The following is a 21,242-nucleotide window of genomic DNA, read 5'->3' as shown; positions in this document are numbered from 1 at the left end:
TGCTTTGGGGTTTGGGTTTTTTGTTGGTATAAGAAAGTCATCTCTGCCTCTCTGCCAGGGCAGAAATTGCCACTGCAGAGTTGAGCTTAAACAATGGGCTCTGGGAGAGCATTTACAGACTTGAAACTGATGCCTGGAGTGGCTACCTAAAAACAGAGACTAGACAAAAATAAGAGAATAAAAATAGGTATTTATTTGAACGGCCTTCAAAGATACACCCTGGGCAGTCAAAAGGCTACATCCAAGATGGAGCCTGGGTCATGAATTCTTCACAGTTTTGTAAGTTTGGTCCATTTCCATATCAGGGTTAATTCTCCAATTATGACCCCAGTTAATGATGTAATTACCCCAAGTTTGCCCCTCTTCAGAGGCTTTCAGTTTACACATTTTGGGCCCTGGGACAATCGAAGTGTCCTTGGAGAGCAAACCTAGAGAGGCTTTGTTATGTCTAACTAGCACGAGAGAACAGTAGCTAACAGGCCACACGAAACTTCAGAGCTACACACTAGGCAGTACAGGACTTGAAAAAGAGAAAAGTTAAAACCTAAGGCATCAAAAGAAGCAGGTGGAGTCTTGTGTTTCCTTTTTCTCCAGGCTGAACTCCTGATAGCCACAGGAGGGACCCCACAGCTGCAGCAGCCCAAGCTATTCTCGGCTTTGCTGCGTCACTTCCTGAGCTGCTGCCTGCAGAAAAACGAGGAGCGGCGCTGGTCTGCCAAGGAGCTCCTGCAGGTAAAATGCAAAGGGGCTGCAGGTCAAACAGTGTCCGAGGATGGGCTCCTCCTCCACTGGAGCCCAAGGCATCAGATGAGCCCCCTTCCTCCTCATCTCCACTTCTGGTGCTTTTCAAATGAAAATGGCGAGGAATCCTGGGCTGGGCTGGCAGGGACCTGTAAAGGCCATCTGATCCATGTGGCCTGCAATGAGCAGGGATATCTTGAAAGAGATCAGGTTGCTCAGAGCCCCTTCCCACCTGACCTGGAATGTTTCCAGGGATGGGACACTTACCAGTTCTCAGGACAACCTGTGCCACTGTTGCAACACACACCTTAGACCTACTCGGAGTAAATCCCCTTTTCTTTTAAAAATATTACCCCTGCCTTTGAAGCACTGAGCTTGGAAAGCCATGGCTCATTGTTCTTGGCTGGCTTTTTTTTCCTTTGGGCAGCATCCATTTGTAACATCAGCCAAGCCTGTGTCCATCCTGCTGCCACTGATCCAGTCAGTGAAGAAGTGGAAGGAGGAGGAGAAAAGATGGCAGTGGCAATCCATCCATTCAGGACTATTTTCTTCATGACCAGTTTAGATTAGGATTGTAGAGTACAATTGTACTCTACATGGATGGCAAATAAATAAAGTTTCTGGAACCCCAACTCATCTGTAAGATTCCTTATTTCTCACCTTGTGATTAAGCTCAAGATTTCCTTCTGAATTGTCCGTTGTTCCTTAAAGGTGGAAAGTGACACTTATGACTTCTTTGGTATGGTTTATAAGTGGGGCAGGCTCTTCTTCATTCATCCTCTCCAAACCACACTGCCTTTGGAATACGGCACACTGGCCGTTTTTTGTCCAGCAATTGTGCTTGTAGTTGAGGCAGAAAGGGCAATGGCATTTGCAGGCAAAACCAGAGGAGGAGTGGTGCAGCCAAGACATCCTGTGCAGATGCAGGCGTTCAGCTGTGACTCGAGAGCATTGGGGTTCCTGCCACTTGGATTTGTATCCCTGAGTGCAATCTCTTTGGCTCGGGGAGAGTCTTGCTCAGCTGAGAAAGCAGAAAGGTCAGCGAGGGTGCTCTGAAAGGTCTCGTCTGATGCAGAGCTGTCAGCGACCGTGAGGTGAGAGTGGCCCAGCCTTGCCCGGGCCGGAGCCCCAGCAGAGCCCTGGCAGAGCCCAGAGCAGCCTGAGGCTCGGCAGAGGCCGGCTGGCAGGAGGCCCTTGTAGCTGCAAGAGGCAGCAGCGTGGCGCTGGGTGCCTCTTCCTGGGAGCGGGCAAATCCTCCCGTCTCAGAGCCAAAGCGGCAGCTGGCTGCTCCCGAGGGAAGCGTAGCCGTGCTGGGCCCAGCGCAGACTGGTGCCATTGGCCGTCTGGAGGCGGCCCAGGAGGAGAGAAAGGCAAAAGGCAGCCGAGGGCTGGTGCCCCGGCTGAGGATTGCTGCTCTTCTGCCGGCTGCCCTGTAACTCCTGGGAAAGGTAAGCAGTGTGTGCAGCAGCCTGGGCACAGCGGGAGGGAGCCGGGCTGCTCCGCAGGCTCCAGCACAGGGCAGCGTCCTTCAGGCACGGCAGTTCTGCCAGGGGAACCGAGGCCAGCGGGAGCCAGCGACAGCTCCTCAGGTCAGATCTGCAGGGGCCAGTGCCTCACACAGCTCTGGGAGGAAGCACCTGCAATCCTGGAGTTCTGCACTGAGTCAGAGCAAAGGTGTGAAATGCAGAGCGTTCTGCAGAAATATTCGGGGCCACCAGGCCAGCCTGCTTTGTGCTCTCCGGTGCACAGCAAGCACGGCACCATGCAGCTCTGAGTTGCTGGCAGAGAGGGAATTGGGGATGTTCCTGAGGCTTGTGCATGAGTAGTGAGCTGATTTAGAAGGGAGCAGAATAAATTCAATTGGCAATCTATGTTTTCTTTATTCCTTTCTGAAAGACAGACGCACTGTGTCTTCATTTAGCAAAAACACAGCCTTTTTTTACTGTATTTTAGGACAACAACTTAGGCAAGACCTTCAAAACAGCAACTGAAGCAACTCCCATGCAGTGAGCAAAAAAATCCAACCCTCCACATCTTTCTGCTGTAGATCTTGATGTTTTGGTCTTGCAAAGGTCTTGCAAAGGGCTAAGCAGCCTTTAAGGTGTGAAGAGCCTTCTTGTCTTGCCAGCAGGCATGAAGGTTGCTTGGGCTGTTCTGGAATCAGGCCATGAGCTTGTTTGCCTTTGACTTCTCGTTTTGTTGCAACCCCTCTGTGGCAAACGTCCGTAACCCTGTGAGCTTACCGAGCCTTGCTCACTCTGTCCGTCTGTATTGGTTTTGCTCAGCCTGGTTTTTGGTAGCAGGAGGGTCACAGAGGCGGCTCCTGGTAGAAGCTCCTGGAAGTTTCCACCATGTTCAGCAGAGCCAATCTCTGATGGCTCCGAAAGATAGACATGCTGCTGGCCAAAACTGGGCCAATGACAGAGGCGGGTAAAACCTCTGTGATAACATACTTAAGAAGAAAATCAAAACAAAGTCATGGTGGTTTTGCTTCTAGTAAGAGAAGAGAATGAAGTGAGAACATGTGAGGAAAAACAACATGGCAACACCAGGGTCAGTGAAGAAGGAGGGGCAGGAGGTGTTCCAGGTGCTGGAGCCGAGGTTCCTCTGCAGGCCGTGATGAAGACCATGGTGAAGCAGCTGTGCCCCTGCAGCCCATGGGTCCATGGAGGATGTAGAGATCCACCCACAGCCCGTGGGGGAGGTGCCCGTGCTGGAGCAGGTGGATGCCTGGAGGGGGCTGTGATCCAGTGGGAGACCCGGTGCAGAGAGGGGCCCTGGCTTCCAGGCTGGAGCAGCCTGTCCTTGAAGGACTGCACCCTGTGGAAGAGCGACCCACGCTGCAGCAGTTTTGGGAGGACTGCTGCTCATGAGAGTGGACCCACGTCGGAGAGGTTCGTGGAGAACTGTCTCCCATGGGAGAGACCCCACAGCCTCACAGGGGAAGGACTCCTCTCCCGGAGTAGAAGAAAATCGTGGTGATGAACTGACCAAACCCCCGTGCCCTGTCTCCCTGCGCTGTCCGGGGGAAGGAGGGAGGGGCTGGGGGGCAAAGGTGTTTAAAGGGCTTATTTTACTTCTCATGATCTTCCTCTGATTCTGTTACCAATAAATTCACTTTGTAACTTTAAGTGAAGCCTGTTTTGCCCTTGAAGTGTTTCTCCTGGTCCTTATCTCACTCATGAAGAGTTCATTCATTTTTTTTTCCTTCCACAAGAAAAGAAAGGGCTTCTGCATTCTGCGGCTCGCAGAGCGGGAGCCGAGAAAGCACCCTGCTTGCTTGTTCAGCCGTTTTTTGGTGGTTTTGCCCTCCAGAGAGTTGAACTTTGTTTTCCCAGGAATTTCGGATTTTTTCCCTTTTTCTGATGGACTGCTTCAATATCAGAACACATTGGGAGGACTTTCCACCGAGCACAGAGGGCCTGGTCCTGGGCCAAGTCCCAGCTCCGAGGAAGAGGGAGACCAAAGGGAAGACTCTAACATTTCCCAGGTTTTTCTCTACAGCGAGAGATTTTATTATTTAGCAGTATTATCCTTTTGCCCTGTGTTTGTTAGAGAAATAGTTTTTTCTTTCACTTTCCTTCGAGGAAAAAGTTTCTTTTTTTTTCCCAAACCTGGTGGGAGAGGGGTGGTTTATAACCAGCCTTCTCTCAGAGGATATATTTCTAAATTTGGCCAAAGTGGCACAAAATTTAGTGGCAGCTGTGGCAGGGGAGGGTGAGCGAGTGACCCTCATGGGTGCCGGCGTCAGGTCAGTGTCAAACCACGATGGAAGCCTCTTCTGCTGGAAAGGGAACATGTTTGCAATGGTGTAGTGATCCCCAAGTCCATACAATACTGCACCAAAGGATTAGACTCTTCAGTGCCTTCTTACTGATCCTTCCTCCCCTCCCCTCCCCTCCCCTCCCTGGGTCCTTCCCTCTCTTTCAAGCCCTCCCCCTTCTCTCGGGCTCTCCCCCCTCTCTCAGCATCTCCCCCTTCTCCCCGGTCACTCCTCCCTCTCCCAGGGCTCTCCCAGCATCTCGCCCCTCTCCCAGTCACTCCTCCCTCTCCCAGGTCTCTCTCCCCTCTCCTGGGATGTCCGACCGTTCCTGGACCCCCTCCGGCCCCTCGCAGCCCGTCCCCCGCCGCCTCGCCCGGGCCGTGCCGGGGCCGCGCTCGGAGCCCGGCGGGGTCGGGCCGGGGCCGCCGGGGCCGCGTCAGCTCCGCCCCGCGGAGGAGCCGCGACACCGCCCCGGCAGCGGCCCCGCGCAGGCGGAGCGGCCCCGGCTGCGCCCAGGCTGTGCCTGGCGAGGGGCTGCGGGATGTGGGAGCTCGTCGGGGCTCGCCCCTGAAACACCTTCCTATGTCACGTCTTTGGAGCAGCTGTATCCAAACTTTGTAGCAAAGCTGCCATGCAAACCTTCTGAACTTGTTCCAGGATCCGGGCATGCCAGGTAGCCCGAATATCAGGGTCCCAAAATGCACTGATCCCCAGAAAACCACCCAGAGGAACTAGACGCCTGGGATCAGATTCAGGCAGCTGCACATTCCCAGCTACAGCCTTCTCAGCCAACCTTCTCTCAAAAACTGAATATTGTATAGGTTGGAATAAAACCTGACCTAAATGTTTAATATCAAATGGAGAAAGCAGATCAGTATTCAGCACTCCAATAACCTGCATGACCTGAGGGGAACCTAATCCATACTGAGCAACCTTATTCTGCAAATCCTGGACCACCCTCCAAGCAATACTCTCATGCTTGTCAGCCTGGCCTGAGTTAGGAGGAGCTTTCTGCACTGGGAAAGCCTGGACAGCACCCTCTGTGTCACCACTAGCTGGCTTCATTGTTGCATCTCTTTGATCTACCTGCATACTACCATCAGATAAGGCAGCAGGTCACTCAGGTGCCGTCTGCCCAGCAGGCATCCCAAGTCTTTCCAGCACCTCCCACACCCCGTCTTGCAAGGTGTAGGAACCCAGAGTGCCGGTAATATTTCTCTGCCTGTTTTGAAGTGGTTTTACCCCCCTGAAAAACACTGTTTTAACCTCCAACCTTGGAAAAAACTGCCTATGATCAGACAAGAACTAGAAAATACAATGGTGTGAACTAGGTGATAGACTATTATGTAAGATTGTCACGGGGTGAAAAATTTAGAGGTTTTAGGCTTCTCTTTGTAGTAAATAGATAAGAGCAAAAAACATCACAGGGCAGGGGGAGGAGAGGCTTCGGGTATCTTGGAAAAGCCTCTGGTCAGAAGCTTATCCACAGCAGGAGGGGGTGACATGGCCCATCACAGGGCCCCCCCCCAAGGGGTGCCCAGACCCTGCACCAGAGCACCAGAGATGATGCAACAGACCCTCAGTGTTGCAAGGGACAGTGCCAAGCCAGCCCCTGCAAGAGGAGACACGTGGGCGTTCCCACCTGGCCCACAGCGTACATTAATCCACGGGATTCTGTACTCTTTGGCGTGTGGCCGTGTGGCCACAGCGGCGATGGGGGACCCTCATCACCAGAAGACCAGATGGAGGGGAGCAAGGAGGCGTCGCTGGGACCCTCGGATGGGTGATCTGCTTCCACCTAACCCCTGTCACCTCTCCGTGTTCCCCCACCCCCCACGCACACTTCTTTTTCTATTTCTTTCTCTCTTTTTCTCTCTTCCCTTCTTTTTGCCTCTTTCACTATTAAATAAAATACATCCATTTTTTGGAAACAATATTTAATCTTGTTTGGTTTTCATCTCATTTCTGGGAATATTTAGAACGTTCTAAGTTCTTTCCGGTTTATGCTCAGAGACTTAGCTTGCTTTGCTTTTCTGAGTTTAAACCGGATCGTAACAGTATGCAGCTGCAGCAGGAAGCTGTGGGAAGAGGTGCTGCTGCCATGGCCCTGCGGCTCGGGAAGCCCATGGCTGTGCCCCCCAGCACTGGAGTGCCACCCCCGATGGGGCTTAAGGGGAAGGGCATTTAGAAGGGAGAGAAAGCAGCACCCAGAGATTTTGTGAGGGAAATAACCATTTATTTCCTTTTCCTTGAATAAAGAGTTGCAAGAGCCCTGCTAGAGCTGCCAGTGGGGCAGCCTCTGGAAGGCCCGGGGAGAGTCCTAGGGCCTGGGCTCCCTCTTTTGTCAGACATGCTGGGGCCCAGTGGACAATCAGTCCCTTTCCTGGGAGCACAGAGGCTGCGACTGCTGCCCTGGGCAGGGGGAGGCCTCTGATGTACCAGCTTCTTCCTCCTCATCAGAGCCTGGGGGACTGCTGGCAGGAGTCCCTTGCTGGGAACTGCTGGAGCTGTTGGAGTGGCAGCTGTTGGAGCTGCAGCTGCACCTGGAGCTGTTGCTGCTGAAGCTGGAGCTCCTGGAGTTGCTGAAACTGGAGTTGCTGAAGCTGGAGATCCTGGAATTGCTGGAGCCGCTGGAGCTGGAGCTGGAGCTGGCACTGGCCACAGGGCTGTTGTTCTCATCCCTGATGGCACCAGAACGCAGCAGCCTCTGGGCCTCCTCGCGGCACTGGCCCACAATGATGCTGATGATGCCATGGACCAGTGGTGCCGTGTGTTGCTCGAGGACAGGCTGCAGAACCTCAACCAGCATGTCAGCATTTGGCCCGTAGATGCAAAGGCCGTGCCAGATGGTGCTCTCTGTGGCATCAACCCACCACCAGCCCCGGTATATTTGCTCCAGCCTCTGATGCAGCCAGGGCCGCACAGGGTCCAGGAGATGCTGTTGTTGACAGAAGAGTTCTGCCCAGATCTCAGGCAGGACACTGCCCACAAACTCCAGCCCTGAACCCTCCTGCTCTGCTGGAAACACTGTCCCCTGTGGAGAGGACGAAGGGGACACCACAGGAGAATGGGAGCTGTTCTCATCCAGGCTGTCGGGAGCTCTCCCTGCCTGGCTGCTGGCATCTGGCAGCTCCTCAGGGACTGTGATGAATGTCTCCAGATAGTCGTCTTCTCCACGATCAGAAAATCGCACAGTCATTATTGTTCTTCTGCAGAGTGGGCACACTGGATTTCTCTGTGTCCACCGCAGGATACAGCCCAGGCAAAACTGGTGGTGACAGGGCAGAGTAGAAGCAACACCCTCACAAGTGCCCTGGCAGATGGGGCAGTTGCTGTCGGTCTCTGTGGACATTTTTGTGCTCTGCAGCATGCTGTGGAGAGATAAGGATCAGCACCTGTTTGCCCTCACTGCTGTCACATCCTGCAGGAGAGAGAGGCCATGGTCCTGTCTCTGAGGTGGCTGTCCTGGGGCAGGGAGGAAGAAATGGCCAGGCCCCTGGAGAAGGACACCTCTCCGAGTCCTGTCACCCACCCCACAGCCACGCCAGCAGGACATTTTCCTGCACAGCTCACTTTCAGTGCTGCATCTGCAGTGCTCGGCTGCCTGAAGCAGGCAGGGCAGGGAATCAAGAGTGATGGCTGTGGGACTGGCACCAAGATCTGCCAGTAACAGGCACCACCCAGCACTAGAGAAGCCTGGCTTGATCCTCCAGACCTCACAGTGTCACTTGGATGGAGTTCAGGCTAGAGCCAGACTGGCCCAGGCTCTGCCAACTGAATATAAGCAGTGAGGGACACAATGTCATCATCCATTCCTCCTGTGATGTCACACAGTCCACTGCTCAGTGACATCAGCCTCCACTCACCTGTGACAGCAAAACAGGTATTTCACCTTCTGGTCACCCCCATATAAGTAGTGAGGGAAGTGAGGTCACAACCCATTGCTCAGGGATGTCACAGTCCACAGGTTGGTGACATCAGCCTCCTCCACCTGCTATTGTCACAGCAGGCCTTCCATCTGTGTAGGCACACGGTGTTGGAGAAAAAAGGGAAATACCATTTCTTGTTTCCAACTTCTACATTCCCATGTTGCGCTCCCTTGGTCACCTGCATCATGTGTCTGTGGCTGTGTGTCTCATTGTGCCTTTAAAGGTGTCCCTGGGATACAGTGACAGGACACAGGGGAATAATTCAAAGCTGTGCCAGGAGAAGTTGTTACTTGTTGGAACCCAAAAAGAACACAAGAGAAAAGAAGAAAAAGTGATACCTACTAAAACTGGCCAAATAGAACCTTTCTAACACAGTTTTGAGTATTAGAAAGCAGGCATTCTTTATTACACCATGCTGGTCACTCAAAGAATCCCGCCTCTAACTGAGTGCCCTGAGCATCAGGTGAACAGAGTTTTTATCATACGCACTGATTACATGTTCATTAGCTCTCCCTGCTTACTTGATGTGTATGTATTACTTTATTTTACAAATTTGCACCCTTTATTGGAGTCCCTATATGGTTCTTTGGGGTCTGTCTTCAACGTCCAGTGTGCTTTTTAGGTGGCTGTTCCTCAACCCCGACTTTGGAGTAAGCACAATACTGTTGTTTTGCAAAATAACTTCTGCTTTGTCAGCCTTGCAGAGCTGAGCTGGCATCCTGCTTGTGTTTTGCATGACTTCTGTTTACCTGTTTACTTCATCCGTTTTTTCAAGGCTGTGCTGCTCTGTTCTATGGTCCTTATCAAGTCCTCCCTTTTTTTGAAACAAAGTTCCTTATGGGAATTATTTTCTTAATACCTGTATTTCATTTTATAACATCAGGCATTACAACAGCTATAGAGAGATGTTTTAACCAAGACCACCTGGGTAACCATGAAGTAGGTTTGGTCCAGATTTCTTCAACTCCCCAGCAGGTGTCGTCTTGAGCCAAGGGGCTTTGCCCCTTTTGATTCTGGAAGAACATAGCCACGATTTTACTCTGTCCAGTTTCAATGCAGTAGAAGGTGCCCATAGAACTTGGAAAGGACCCTTCCACTTTTCGCTGTAGCAGAGCAGTTCCCCAGTCTTTCAAGTACACCCAAGTTCCTGGATGGAACTCGTTCACTGGTGTGTCCAGTCCCGCTGGTCTGGAGATCACCGCTGATCGCTGCAAATCCTGTAAAGTTTTACTAAGGGAAATGAGGTAATTATCCAAATCAACCTCTCCTTTTATGTGTGTGTTTCCTGAAATGTGTGGTACTTGGTAAGGGTCAACCATACAGCAGCTCCTAGGGGCTGATTTTGCTGGTGCCCCATGGCTGAATTCTAATTTGAAGAAGAGCAACAGGAAGGGCTTGGACCCATGTCAAGGAGGTTTCCTGACGTATTTTACCCAATTGCAATTTGAGTGTATAATTCATTTGCTCTACTTTGGCACTAGCTTGGGGCCTATAAGGAGTATGAAGAGCTCAAGCTATTCCCAAGGCTTTCCAAGACTCTTGTACCCCTTCTGCAATAAAGTGGGAACCTCTGTCTGATGGCATTCCCAAAGGTACCCCTCATCTAGGTATTACTTGATTCAACAGTATTTTAGACACTTCCCTAGACTGGTTGGTGCGACAAGGGAAGTCTTCTGGCCACCAAAAAAGGTGTCCACCAGAACTAGGAGGGATTTATACCCCCGTCTTCTGGGCAATTCAGTACAATCAATCTGCCACAATTCACCTGGAACACTTCCAGATTTTACGGCTCTTAGCACTACTTTGTGAGCCATGTTAGGGTTCTTTCTTTTACAAACTATATATTTTTGGAGTCTTGATTGTACAATCTGAGCCATTTTAGACCCAATTATAGATTTTTGCAAATGTTTAAAAAGTTTTTCAGTACTCCAATGAGTGTCTTGCAATGCACTATGTCATGCAAGATTGATTCTGGGACTAATGTTTGCCCAGCTGGGATAACTGCCCAGCCTCGCAGATCAAATCTTGCTTCTACAGTTTCAATTAGCTGACAGTCCCTAGCACTAGACTTTGGTCTTTCTGCTCGGAGAGCTATCTCTGGCAGGGGTATGAAAGATAAAACATTGTTTTCTAACATGCCTTTTTCTGCAGCCTCTTCGGCTAAATGATTCCCTAATTCCAGTTTGGTCTTACCCACTTGGTGTGCTCTGCAATGCATGATGGCAACTTCCTCTGGTTTCTGGATACTTTCAAGCAAATCCAAGATTTGTTTTCCATTTTTGATCGATGTGCCTTGAGATGTCAAAAGGTCTCTTTCTTTCCAGAGGTCCCGTCTGCATGTGCCACTCCAAAGGCGCATTTTGAATCAGTTCAAATGTTAACTCATTTTCCTCTACTCAATTCCAAAGCTCAAGTGACTGAAATTAGGTCTACTTTCTGGGCAGAAGCATCAGAGGACAGTGCCCCTGATTCGATTACCTCGGGGTGTGCATATCCAGACAGCTGGATAGGAAGGTTGAGGGCATGGTCCTGTGACAGGACCAGCTGCTCCTGATGCCTGTACTGCTTTTGGCATCTGCTATGCTGCGGGTGTGCAGCTGCAGCAGGATTTCCTGTGGGAAGAGGTGCCACCGCTGACATGGCCCTGGGACTCCAGGGGCCCATGGCTGTGCTCCCCAGCACAGGGGTGCCACCAACAGTGGGGCACAAGGGGAAGGGGAAAGGCATTAGAAGGGAGAGAAAGCAATGCCCAGAGACTGTGAGAGGGAAATAATTTATTTCCTTTTCCTTGAATAAAGAGTTGCAAGAGCCCTGCTAGAGCTGCTGGCGGGTTGGCCTCTTGCATGGCTGCGGGGAGCCCTGGGGCCTGGAGTCCCTCCTCTTTGTGGGGCACTGGGCCCCTCCGGACAAGTGGCTCCTCTCCCAGCCAGGAGCAGAGGGGCTGTGACTTCTGCCCTGGGCAGAGGGACCTGCCACTGTCACCACCTCCTGCCACAGGTCTTCCTGGCACTGGTCTTGCCATGCAGGGATGGGCACAGGTGGGGAACAGCTGTGAAACCCAGGGCCAGGGGTTTAACATTGACTGCTCTTGATGAGTTGACTGGAAGTGACAGTTTTCCTTTTTCTGTAAACCGAGGCTGTCAGTGTTTCTGTGTTTGTATTAATGAGAAGGGTAGAATGTAGGTTTGTGGTTTAATGGAGAGCAAAACGGTGTCTGAATTCAACTGATTTTTTTTCTTTGAGGACATTTTTTCTGTGAAAAGTCCGAAAATCAAGGACAGCTTTTTGGAAGTGCTCAGAATCCACTGCCTGTGAGCACGAGAATACCTGAGTGACCCTTCAGAACCTTGAACTGACAAAGTGAAGGCAGGAACTCTTTTGGCTTTTTTAGAGGGAGAAAAATAACCAAACCCAAACCTATTTTCTGAATCCTCTGGAAAATCCAACTTATTCAGGAAAGTATCATTTGGAATCTTCGGATTTTCTGTTCATCATTCATTCAGACACTTGTGAAGCCACACCAGTAATGCTCTTTTTATTGATTTAACATGATGCCTTTTCTTGGTCTTACAATCAAGAGTCATACACAGTTAGAAGGGGAAAAGGGATTTTACCTTGGTATTTATTTTAAGGATCCTTAGGTGCACACGTCCAGGTCATATGCATTGAGATGCACCCCGCCAAGTCTATCTCTGTCTCTGTGTCCCCCCCCCCCCCCCCAACACTGGGTATAACATTATAGGTTTTACTAATTAGCATATCTATCAAAGATTCCCAAGTGAGAGGCTCAAGTGAGCCCCCCTCCCCAAAGAACCTTCCCCTGGATGGTTCTATCTTGGTTTACAGAATGTGTTCTGGAGAGGACCTTGGGGGCTGGGGCACACTGATCCCTGGCTACGAAGCTTCTAAAATGTTTAGTCTCTCAGTTTGACAAACAAGTCTAAGAATGTAGGCAAAAAGCACTAAGAATACAGAAGTTGTAAAAAGGGATAACAGGGGTATAAAATAAAAGGCAAAAATCTTTGTGGCATCGTTTCCCCCCTTTTAGAGACTAACAAAACTCTATCTTGTCTAGTCTCCACTCTACTCTACTCTATTTTTTACTCGCAGAACCGGTTTACGCAACCGGCTGCTCCACAGGAAATTACACAGACAATAACTACAATTACAGCTGTGATGAATATTTCTTTTACCCAGGCCCAGTTTGGTAACCATGAGGTGAGGGTATCAAAAATATGATCAAATTTTAAGGTGTTATTTCTAGAAGCTACTTCATGTAGAATTTGAGTTCCCTTCCAAATTTCATCCAAATCTTTCTTAATTTTTCTTTTAAAATGCCAATCAATGGCCAGTGACCATTCCCATCTAGGGGTGGTAACTGAGTACAGATCTAGCAATCGCTCTTATTAAGAACTTTGGACACATTTTGGACCACGATCTTATGCAAATCATGGGGTGAACCTTGAACCATGGTTACCAGTTGGGCAAACAGCAAACACGTAAAAAACAGTTTAAACTGCATCTTTCTGCTTTGAATCAGTCTCTGTCTTCTTGGTGATTTTAGGAGCAGAAGCTTTCTTCACCCTGGAGTAGTGAATCCACGGTCCCTTGCCAGCAACCTTGACCGCAGTAAAAGTGGTCAGCAAAACTTGGAATGGTCCCTTCCACTTGGCTTGCAAGGGGTCGCTGTCCCACCACTTGATGTAGACCCAGTCTCCAGGCTGGAATGGATGAGCAGCTGTGTCCAATCCTATTGGTTTGGAGAACACGACGAATCTCTGGAGCTTCTGCAAAGTGCAACTCAGAGCCATTAAATACTTTTGCAAATCATTTTTACTTCTCATATGAATTTCCCCTGGGATATGTGGAACCTGGTATGGCCTGCCATATAATATTTCATGGGGACTGATGTTGTCCCTTCTCCTTGGCTGTATGCGGACTCTCAGCAAGGCTACGGGCAGGGCTTGAACCCATGTCATGGATGTCTCTTGACAAATCTTGCAAATCTGGGTTTTGAGGGTCCCATTTCTACACGCACAGCTACTCTCTCTGGGTTGTCCCTGTACTTCCCAACTGAGTTTTTCCACTGCTGTAATTCTCGATGCATATGACCTGGACGTGTGCACCTAAGGATCCTTAAAATAAGTACCAAGGTAAAATCCCTTTTCCCCTTCTAACCGTGTATGACTCTTGGTTTTAGAACCAGGAAAAGGCATCACCCTGAGCGTAGAACTGCAACCAGGAGCCACCCAGGGAGGAGAAATCCACCCCCATCCCACCGGGAGCTCTTTAGGGAGCGCTCCAAGTGTCCCTCTGAAGCTCATCCTGGAGAGCAGCAGCAACCAGGGATCCTGAGCCAGCTGCGCTGCCTTTGGCAGCACTTTGGCAAAGGGTCTGGAGCAAGGGCGAGGGAACGGTGACTCTAACTGCTGCAGGGCAGGGATGAGGGAAGGGCCACTGACCCAAGTGCTGAAATGCTCCAAAATCCAGAAGGATGCTGGAGAACTGGGAAGCAACAAGTTCTCACAAGTGCTGAAGTGATGGAAGCCCTTGGAGTGAAGTTCCCTGAAGGAACTCGCAGGGGAAACGATGCTATAATAAGTAGGACCAGAAGGCAAAACTGTAGCACTGCTAGGAGACGGTCTATAAGCCCCACAGGCTATGGCTTAGGAAAAGATCAAGTATAAATTTGACATATTCTATTTATTATATCTATTAAAATACATCCTATATCATACTATAGAAGATAAATTGAATATATGATAAATGAATATGTATTATTTGATACATTTTGAGAAATTTTGAGAACTATTTTCATTTCATGTAGATTTGAAATATTCTTCCAACTTGGGAGAGTGAAGATGGTACTGCTGTCCAAAGCCTTCTGCCCACACAGCAATCAGCCCACGGCTGTGTCCGTGCACATCCACCCACCCAGCACCGTCCTTGCTCTTCTCGGCGTCTCTGGGCTGCTGTTTGCACACAATTAGGGTGAATTCAACTCGACAGACCTACGAGTGGGGTGTCCAGCTTGTCACGAACGCTGATGTGGCAAGGCACAACACACAGCTCTCAAATCACTTACATTATCACACGTGCTTTCTTTCCTGCTGGGGACTGAGGAACTCTTAAAAGCACCAAGGATACAGAAAAGAGCTGCAAAGAATTGGCATCTTACTACTGCTGGTATCCTCAGGTAGGAAAACCTGTTGGGTTTTTTAAGGTTGCAACTTTCCAAAAACGAGGAAAGCTGCTTAGCATCAGTACCCCCATTGTAAATGGTTTTACTGACTTGGCGAAACTGGAACGTTACCTTTGGACTCCATCCTTGGTTAAAATCACCTGCCCTGACCTGCAGACTAAAGCACCACCCGCAGCAGAAGCCACGTCAGTCACTTCTCTCAAAAAGATCTCTTAACTTTGCAAGAAGAAAGGAAAACGCGTCAGAAACTATGGATTAATGACAAGACTCGGAGAAATAGTCCAAAGAAGAACTCGGAAGAACTACTGGGAGAAATAGTTCCAAAGCAAAGGGCCGCAGCTTCTCTGGGACGCTCCTGGTGCTCCAAGGCAGCCGGGCTGCCCTGGCTGCCCAGGACGCTGCGCACCACGGGCCCCGCAGAGCTGCGCAGCAGGGAGGCAGCTTCGGGCACCTCAGCCCCAGGGCAGGAGCGGCCTCCTTGCTCTGCACGGCTGCCTGTGGGCAAACGCAGCGTGCCGGCCTTCTGCTCTTGGCCCCAGCCCGGCCTGGCAGGGCTAATCCCGTTCCCTGTCTGCACTGTGCTAAAGAGGGACTTGTTCCTTTCCAGCCCTCCAGGGCATTCATTTGCACCACAAAGCACTGAAGGACTGAGGCCTCAACAACAGGCCCTGAGCCAAAGTTGCCCTCTAGATGACCCTTCTGACCAAATGTTCTACGGGTCTGCTCCTTAACCAGGCATTACCATCAGTGGGATCTGTGCATCCCTTCATTGGTGGAACGTGTCTTTACCTTTCAGTATTTAGAATCCGGACAAGACCACGAGTGGCCCTGTTTGGGGTGTAGGATCCAAGACAACTCCCTCGGTTCCTCCTTCAGCCATGGCTGGGCTTTGGAAGGAAATAAAGAGTAGAATGAAATCAGATGTCCCTGCAATAGAAGTTCTGTCAGATTGGTTGCTCAGCACTAGCAAAGCCAGGCTACTGGTGCCTAGGCAACAAGATAATGCTTGAGCTCTGCAAAAAGCTGTAGCTATGCGGAAAGAAGTAGTTCCTTTGTAACAGGGCATGTGAATGAAGCCCTTTCTAGAAATCAGCACATTTAGCAGAACAGGCTAACTGCAAAAGCTAACCACCGGCTATTTGAGCCGGCAATCTCAGAGAGCATATGCAGGAAGCAGGGGTGAAAAGTTCAGGAAGACTTAGGCGCCTTCATCAGAAACGACCACCAGGAGGCTGACCACCACCTCGTGCAGAGACTGTGCATGTGCTGCAAGGGCTGACATAATCACGCGATTGGAAAACATGTTGCAATATGAAGGTTAGGAAAGTATAATGTGCATATTAAGGAAAAAAAGTATAAAATCTAGTAGTGTGCGAAGAATGGAGTGAGTTTGTGGTGGAGTTACTCCCCTCACTCCCGGTGTCCAATAAACAAATACCTGCTCTATAGGCCTCATACTACGGAGTACTGCTTTCTTGCCCAGTTTTTGGGCATCAGACTTTGAAAACTATTGTTGATTTCAGACCAGAGGAAGAGAACAACTCCACCGTTCCTTTTTCCCAGCTCTTTCAAATGGTGTTATGAAATTTTTGTCTCTTCCCTTATTCTTTCACGGTCAGACAAAGATTTACTAGAAAACCATCAATTTACCCAAGCAAGCACATTCCCCTTTCCACTGCTTCAGTCAGGACAGTTATTGCTCTCCACGGAGTTCATAACTAGAATCAGACTGGCCATGGGGCAGAAAGCTGGGCCTGTGTGAGAGCCCAGCAAGCACAGACCCCTGCTTTTCATGCTAAGATGGCTCATGCTCCTCCTTTCTCAAAGCATTTTCACCTCTTTCTCCTTGTCATAGTATATCCTATTGTTTGTCCAGCACAAACACAGTTAAGATCTAAATCTCAGAATGAAACCATCAGCCTTGCATTCTAGTTTGCCTACTACAGACATATTTGATTGCAATTTCCATCATCTGCTGTGCTGTCTGCAAAAAATAAATTTACATTCTGTCATCAAAATAATGTTGTCCGATAAATTTGTCTAATTCTTAAACAATGCCACTGCTTTGACCTTAACAGGGGTAATTCTGTGTGTTGGCTTCACAGAAGCACACAGTCCTCAGCTGGTGCCAGGGAGTGCTGAGTGTGCCTCAGCACTCAGCACTCTGAATGTGTGGAGTTTGATTGCTGGAGTGCAGTGTTTTAGCAAACATCCCCGAGGCCCGCATCTGTTCCCATAAACAGCAGGAGCTCAGAGGAGATGGCTTGTGCTCCTTTTCACCTGCTGCTTATCTCCACACACCGAAATACCTGAGAATCGTGGCTGTATTCGTCGGCAGACAAGGAGCTGTTACTTGACCGAGTCAGGAGTGACTGCAATACCATAAACAGAAGTGATGTTTCCAGGAAAGTAAGGTACCCATTTTTTGCTGAAGAGTAAGGGTCAAATTCTCCCAACACTAAAATGTCCTTCTTATTTATCCAGTGAAAATTGAATCTTGCTACCTAGAATGTATGGTTTTCTTTTACATTCCAAAAGAGTAGGTCTAAACTGTCTTGTGTCAAAGGAGTGACATTATGGGAACAAGTTTCTCCACCTACTTTTTATTTGGTTTGGTGGGGGATTGGTGTTTGGGGCGGGGGGTGGGGGGTTTGTTAGTTTAGTTTAGTTCAGTTTAGTTTTGGGTTGGGGATTTTTGTGGAGTTTTTTTGGTTGGTTGGTTACTTTGGTCTGGTTGGGTTTGCCTGTTGATGCTTTTAGCCTGAGACCTACAGCATACAGAAAGGTAAAATCCCTGGCAGGTGCATACCTGGAAAGCAGTTGGGTGCATAAGCAGGCAGACTTATATCCCTAGCTTTAATAGAGCAAACCCTACTTTGTCTCTTCATTTCTTCACTTGAGCCTTTTGCAAATATTTGCATTTTCTTGATCCTAAATGCTGACAACAGATGCTTTAATTTCTTTCTTTTCTTTTACTTTGGCTTAGGTCTCAAATGTCTTCAAGTTCTTCTGGTAAGAAGACATCCTTTACTGAAGGACACAGCAAACATATGAGGTGAGTTTTGAGTCCACGAGATGTCCAGGTCCCCAGTACTTCCCTTGACATGAGCTGCAAGATGCAGGTCGCTGAGATGATACTCCTGGACAAGAAGAGGGAGATATTTCTTCCATTGCTTGGCAAGAAGCTTTTCCAGCAAGCAGAAGGATGCAGGAGGGCACCTGAACCCCAAGAGCTCTGCAGAATTTGTCTGCCTCTCTCAGCTTGTGTGTCACTGATAAACACACAGGCTCACAGCCACACATCTGGATGAGGAAGAGTCCATACCATGTAAAGTCCAACAGCAGTATTCCAAAATCACTTCTGAGCTACCTTAGCCAGTGACTCAACTACCTGTGACAGCAGCCAGAACGAGATGCAATTATTACTGAAAACTCCCCTTAATCCCAGTTTTGTTCCTTTGCCACAGTCCTCCCCGGAGTATTTCAGCATGACCTTTAGTCCTCCTGGAGCTACTCAGGTAACAAATGCCATTTCCCCTCGGCACACTCACAGCCAGCCTGAATGGGCACAGACGATGAGAATTTCTTCCTCCTGAGGTACCTGCGCTCTTAAACGTCCCCGGAGCGCTTCCACTAGCTCAGCTCACTTGAGGGAGGATAACCATCCTGGCACACCTGAGCAGCATGTCCAGGAGACAGGGTTACCCAAACCAGGCCATCACAGCTTCAGGTTTGACAAGACTTGTGCACACATCACACAAAACAGTTCATGCAGATATTCAGTGGAGGCTGCAGAATGTGCAGAGAGATTTTAGTCGGGGGGGAGCAGCACTAGAACAACCGGAGATAGATGCTGTTTGCAGACAAACAAACCCAAGTGAGCAAACACAAAGAGGCAGAAGCTGCTTGTGAAGTTCAGCAAAGAACCATTTCAGACCAAGTTCATCCCAAAACTAAGGTGCAGTTTCAGGGCAGTTACCATGACTTCTTGCTTTGTGGTTCTGGCTTTTTGTACAAAAGACTTCATGTTCTTCTCTCTTCTTACCCTCTAAAGTCCAGGGACTAAGGTGGCCCCCTCAGTGTTGGTGAGCAGGTTTCAAAACCTGGGTTTTGAATTCACTGGACTCAAAAGCGTGGATGCTCCGTACCTGCTGTTGCAGTAAGATTCACTTTGCCTGATGGGATTCTACCTCCCATGCAAATACTGTTAGTTATGTAAAACTTGGGGTCTACGTGTTCGCATACTGGGTTAAAACCACATCTGTAAGGAGGAAGAAAGGCATGAAGATTCTCTTCCCCATTCTGTAGCCAAGGAACCTAAGAAATACATGCTAAATTCACTGACTTATTACTTGTTTCCCAGGAAGTTCTCACTTTTATCAGCAATGTAAGTCCAAATACAGACTCCAGGTAAATTGGTCAGAAAAATGTACGTTTATTTCTTCAGCTTCTACTCTTCATGGTGCTGTGGTTAGACCAAGTAACCTACAACACTGGCAGGAACAGCCTTTGCCACAAGTACAGTATAGAAGTAAACAGCAAAGGATGGGTTCAGCACCAGCAGTTAGTTCCCAGAAGATCAGCAACGGCTTGGCTGCTGCATGCCCACCATGTCTGCATCACCTTAAGGGACATTGCTGTCGCAGGTGTTGGAGGAAAAACTCTCTGAGCATCTGAGATGGAAAGGTGAAGGCAGTGACACAGCTGTGTGCCAATCCGAAAGTGAACATTGTGTCTTCCTACGCTGCAAGGAGATCCTACATGCTAGCAGAAGAGCACAAAGGACAGTTTCACCTGAAACACACACTAATGTATTGCAGATATACTGAAAATATTTATCATTTCTAACAGCTTCTCAAAAATAAGTCAGTTTAGACTGTTTGAACGTTGCCCCTGTTGCACGTAATACCAGGAGACCAGTGAAAAAACAGATTTACGTAAGGCATATTTCGCTTTCAGAACTGACTGCTCTTTTACTTGGAACTGGTAAGTAGTCACCAGTAGGGAAAACATTAAAACTGCATTTTCAAAGTGGTAAAAACTGTGATTCAAAAGCTACAGTGCCAGGTAGGGAAAAAGGAAAGATATGCAACAGCAATAATACTTTAAGTCATCAGGCCTGTACACTGAGTGATGTTCTCTACCAATTACTTCTAAAGGGGAAAGGATTAATTTTAAGAGAAAAATCTTAATCTAAAACCACATACCACAGTTTTAAGGATTTTTCTTTCCTAAAAATTAACAACCTTTTCTGTTGTTAATTATTAAACCAATTTTTGGCCCAAACACTGAAATATAATATCCATTATTTGCCTTGTGGTGTTGGTAACTGACATTAAATTCTACCGGTAGGGTAGAAAATTGGGAATGAGTCATGCTGCCAGACACAAGATAAGCCCACTTCTTTTCAAGTTTCAGTATCCTTAAAACACAGCTAAGGGTAACTTCTCATTCTTAGCCACGGAGTACTATGGAAAAGTCAACGCAACCATAACCATACTACAGGGGTGACTAAACATTCCAATGCACAATCCGCTTTTCAGCCACCTGCTTCCTCATCTCTAGTAGGGCACAGGTCCAGTGTCCGTGCGTTTCTCAGAAGCCACAGAGATTACAGAGGAGATCTTCAAAAAGAGGCTTTTCTGCATGAAGCAGTGCATAGACAAATGAAACATGGGGAAAGATGTCCCTTCTTTTCTGAACTCCTGTCTTCTCCTTTTTGCCTATTCCTTAGAAATGGTGTTGCAATTCGGTCGCTGGGATAAGTTTTACAGGAGTTGTTACACTGCGCTTAAAGAAAGACAAACCCCATCCCACCGAGGTGGATCATTCGTAATTCAGGTACTGTTTTAAGCTGTTGAAGATGAATCGGGAAGAGATTTTCTAGGTAGTGGGTTTCAATTTTTCTGAGAAAGCCAGCACACAGAGGAAGAGATGACAGGGCATCTCTAAACCACTCCGTGCAAAAGACTATTCCACAATGTGGTGAGACCAACAATCCTTGGGTCACCCATAGGCCAGGGACTGAAGTGACAGGGCAGGGCTCCTCACAAAGGGACCTGGAAGGAGGGCAAGAGAAGGCAGTGTTAGCTGGAACTCAAGACAGGCTGGATGTAAGGAGAACATCCCCTCTGTGTGTGGGATGAGCTTATGCCACAGCACCAAACATGAGCCCGCAGGGTAAAATGATGTAGAGACATAAAAAAAAAAAAAAAGGGCATGAATTAAAGAGATGGAAGAATTAGGTCTATTTTTTCCTGCTACGAACAGAAAAATGTTTCCAGTTCCAGAGAGAATTTAAAATAACAAGTGACACTAAGCACAGAGGATTGGAAGATCACCTTGGTTAGTCTCCATTGAAAAGACTTGGCTGCAGGAGGGATTTTGCATTGGAACTCTCCCCAGACTGGGGAAAAAAAAGAAGAGAAGAAATGATTCCTGAGGAAAGAAAAAGGCAAAATCTCTCGGAGAGACACCAGCGTGAGTTCACTACAACTCTAGGTCATTAATCCCTTGGGGATGGCAACATCCATCCACGGTGCGGGACTTAAGCTTTGATGGCAACGCTGACAAAATTGCTGCCCCTTCCTGTTGCTGCTTCTGACTC

At 48.6% G+C, this 21,242-nt stretch overlaps 1 long non-coding RNA gene across 1 annotated transcript; it reads left to right on the top strand.

Moving 5' to 3' along the window:
• The first annotated feature begins 532 nt into the window (after positions 1–532).
• Positions 533–1,373, top strand: LOC125320023. Its single transcript, XR_007200966.1, has 2 exons — positions 533–732; positions 1,169–1,373. It is a non-coding gene; the product is annotated as an uncharacterized LOC125320023 (long non-coding RNA).
• The last annotated feature ends 19,869 nt before the right edge of the window (positions 1,374–21,242 follow it).

Source organism: Corvus hawaiiensis, chromosome Z (genome assembly GCF_020740725.1).
Source record: "Corvus hawaiiensis isolate bCorHaw1 chromosome Z, bCorHaw1.pri.cur, whole genome shotgun sequence".
Taxonomy (NCBI): Eukaryota; Metazoa; Chordata; class Aves; order Passeriformes; family Corvidae; genus Corvus; species Corvus hawaiiensis.
The sequence above is the reverse complement of the archived record's forward strand: the minus strand, read 5'-3'. Positions and strand labels throughout refer to the sequence as shown.